Source organism: Sturnira hondurensis, unplaced genomic scaffold, assembly GCF_014824575.4.
Source record: "Sturnira hondurensis isolate 20B ecotype Veracruz unplaced genomic scaffold, ASM1482457v3 Scaffold0000167, whole genome shotgun sequence".
Classification (NCBI taxonomy): Eukaryota; Metazoa; Chordata; class Mammalia; order Chiroptera; family Phyllostomidae; genus Sturnira; species Sturnira hondurensis.
The window spans coordinates 10,740,022-10,743,830 of NW_028072798.1; the positions used below are offsets into that span (position 1 = coordinate 10,740,022).

Below are 3,809 nucleotides of genomic sequence, written 5' to 3' on the forward strand. Positions count from 1 at the left end.
GAGGACGCCCCTCAATTGCAGGCCAAGCGGCCTGATCATAAACGCCCCCCGGGGGACCGACTTGCTGAGTTTCTCCCAGGAGTTGCAGTGGATGTCACAAAATGTGGTGGAATAGTTTCATCTTGCTCCTTAAGTTATTAAAAACGCTGAGTAAGATGTAAATGATAGACACCTTACATGTTATCATTCTACTATATCTAAACACTTAACGTATTCTCACTCTAATATTATTGGCACATAAACAAAAATATATTAAAAATATACAACTACACATAATAACGAAATCAAGAAAATTGGTCATCTATAAAAATGCAAACAGTGCATTATTTGGCATTTGCAGCAAAAGTCATCGGCAGCTCTCTCACGGTGAGAGGGGATTTGTGTGTGTGTAAAACCGTCCAGGGTAAACCAGTCAGACTGCGCATCGGTCCCTCGTTTTTCCATAAAAGGGAAGCACTTTGAAGTGTCGGTAATTCAGATTTTCGTTTTCTTAAACAGGGGTGTGATTGGAGCCCACGGAGGAGAGTGCTGATGTGTCAGCTCTTCACGCTAGACGGGAACGTCAAAGCCGCAGACTGAAAGAAAAGGCCCGTTCAACCACCGTCTCGGGGAAGGTTTTTAGGGCAAACGTAAGTTTTCTGTAGTCGCTTCAGACTTGTCAGTCGTTGTGTCCCCTTTGCGTGGCTATTTGAGGTGAATCACAACCTTAATTTTGAGCGATACTAAGGGAATCATTCACAGCAAACATATCTTAATGAGTTTCATCTTCTTCTAGTTAAAGGATCTACCCCTGAGATCTCGGACCGAAGGAAAACACGGGGGCATGCCTGCCCGGCCCGTGCCTTCCGGATCTGGTCTTCACTGTCCATCCTACCATTGCTGACTTTAATGCAAAATGAAGACTTATGAATGTGTAAGTAATATATGCATACCCAAGGGAAAGGAACATCTTATACTGTGGCAAATCTTCAAGTAATTGGTAAGTTTTAGGTATTTGGAAATCTTTGTTTCACAGGACTCAGTTTTTTAAAAAGTTTCATTTATTTATTTTTGGGGGAGAGGGGGAGGGAGGGAGAAAGGGAGAGAAATGTCAATGTGTGGTTGACTCCCACGCAGCCCTTCACTGGGGACCTGGCCTGCAACCCTGACATGTGCCCTGACTGGGAATCGAACCAGGGATCTTTCGGTTCGCAGGCTGGCTCTCAATCCACTAAGCCACACCAGCTGGGACTTTTTACTTTATTTTTTATTTTGAAAGTACATTTATTAAAGCTGGTTTTGGTGAAACAAGGAGGGGCTCAGGATAGAGGAAGCACTCGGAGAGCGCCTGGGCAGGGTTGCGCAGGACGCGCAGTTCTTCGGGAAGAATTCGTTCGGTTTCTTGGGAGTGGAGGCCGAGTCATTTTCTCAGTGTTTACGCTTCCTAATTATGTTACAGCGTCAAAGCTTACACAGCCCACACCTGTGCCGTACCTTGTGCTTTACCGTAGGAAATGGGCCTGAGCCATCATACTGGAGCCCGGACTCCAGTCTTGAAACACCTGCCACGACCGACCGTCAGAAAGACGTGATCGGTTAGACAAACCCCGGGTGAGGTCTCCAGCCCCGCCCCCACCCTCGCCGCCTGAGGGCGGGTTCCGGGAGTCCTTGTGCTCTGACTACGGTCTCGCCCCATCCATAGGCCCGACCCTCGATAACGTCTGTGGTCCTCCCAGAGGGCAGAGTGGCTTTGGCCAGAAAAGGGGCGCTCATGAAGTGTCCTCTCCACTCCACCTACGCCCCGTAACCCTGTTCACGCAGACCACTGCCAGTCTCCCAGCACCGAGCAGAATCGTTGGCTTAGCCCCAGGACAACAGGGGAGCCTGGAACGCGACCCCTTCGGACCACGAGCAGGCCAGTGCTGGGCCGCAGGCGAAATGCACATGTGACAGCTGAGTTGAAATGTGAATAAGTAAAGCTTGTCTAGTTTTAAAAAAACAACTCAAAAGCATAAGATGCTAATTATTGCAAGCAATCAGCATGTGTTCTGAAATCAGGGGGAGGCAGTTCAGAAAAAGAGGCGGAGAAACTGGAGCTCAGAGAACAGTCCGCAGCGCGTGTGGGCGGGGCCCCAGGAAGCCACGCCCCCCTGCGCTGCCTGCGACCCACTCACTGCCTGCCCGGAATCTGATCCTGGGTGGCATTGGGGGCTGGTTTACGTTTTTAAAGCCCCATGTTTGGCTTCCAGTCCGAGGATGAGGATTTGCCCGGAGCGTGAATGGGTCGGATCTTCCTCATCAGCGGGAATGCATTTCCACTGGACCGCACTGGGGAAGGCTGCTCCTTAGGGGGGTGCTACAAGGGAAAATGGCCTGGACCGGTGTGAACCGTTCAGCCCAGAGGCACGGGGAGGGGAAGCTCGGCTAGAGAGACTGCGGGGAGCTGGCTGGACCGCTAGTCCCTGCACTTGGTCCACCCAGAGCTGGGAGAGGCCGGTGAAGGCGCTGTGGGTGGAGGTAGGACCCTGCCCAGTGGAGACACTCTCTCCCCGTGGGCCTGGCCACCCAGCCTGGCAAAGTGCCTGTGGGAGGCACACACCTGTAACTCCCTGGAGGCCGCTGCCTCTCCGAGTTCGTGCCTCCTGACCTCGGACCTGGTCCTCTTTGGAAGGACTCCCGCAGGCAGAGGTTTGCCTGCACAGCTGGCGGTGGAGTCAGCCTCACAGTCCCCACAGTCCCCTGCGGGCCCTTGAACAAGGAGGGTATTGAACCATCTGGGCTCTCGTTTCCACTGCCTCGTGCCATGGGGACGGTAGGGCTGTGGTTTACCACAGATCCATATGTCTACCCTCAGCCTGTGTCTCAGTCACCTCCTGCAATTACCTGAGTCCCCAGAGGCCCAAGTGCCCACAGACCGGAGGAGATAAGCCCTGTTGGCCTAAGCCTGGGACAGTCCTTCCAGACCAAAGCGCCGGGGCAACTCTGTGGTTTAGGTGACCTATTAGCTGTGGATGGCAGGCACCCAGGGGACACAGTGAGCAGTGTGGTCACCGATGCACGGAGGCCTGGGGCCTGGTGCCAGCATGGGGGGCACAGGAGCTGGAACAAACCAGTCAGCTCTTGGAGACTCAGTCTCCCCTCGGTGACCCCGGGGTGTCACTAGGTGTCCAGGCAAGGTGGCTGGGTGATTAATCCCGTCCTTTCGCTGCCTGTAACAGGACTGTGTTCCTGCCCTCTGCCTCATGGCGTGGCAGTGCCCATGGGAAGCTCTGGGAGGAGGCTGTGGTGGCCCCTGTGTGTTCGTCGCACCTTCTTGGCTGACACGATGCTCCACCATGGGAGGACCATGCCATCAGCCGCTGACCGTCAGAGGATCCCAGGAGACCGTGTGGGGTGAACTAGAATTCAGCCCATAGCCGGGAGCCACGGTGCCAAGCCACGCCAGCCGGCTGGGGCAGGTCCGCTGAGCCACGGTCGACCCTGAGACCCACAGAGTGAAATCCAGGTAACTGCCCAGTTTAGGGCTGGCTTGTCTCCTAGCATTATGGTGGCCAGTGCTGACCCATGAACCAGGCCCCTCCCAGCTTGGTGCTGAGGTGCTCCTAAAACAGTGAATGTAAAAATGCTTTGCAAATTGCTTTGTTCAAAACAAGTGTTTATCCAATGTGAGCCCCCGGTAAAGGCAGGAGCTTTCGTTACTGTCCCTGAAAGAGTTCCTGGCACGAAACAGCGGCTCAGTGAGTTCGAGGCTGATTGAGTGAGGGACAGATGGATGGATGGAATAGAATAGGTGTGTAAGGAGCTGGGAACAACTTCCACAACAGGAAAAC

General features: G+C 53.6%; 1 long non-coding RNA gene across 1 annotated transcript; it reads left to right on the forward strand.

Moving 5' to 3' along the window:
• The first annotated feature begins 795 nt into the window (after positions 1 to 795).
• Positions 796 to 3,330, forward strand: LOC119001380 (uncharacterized). The gene is made up of 3 exons (XR_005069562.1): positions 796 to 979; positions 1,491 to 1,936; positions 3,198 to 3,330. It is a non-coding gene; the product is annotated as an uncharacterized LOC119001380 (long non-coding RNA).
• The last annotated feature ends 479 nt before the right edge of the window (positions 3,331 to 3,809 follow it).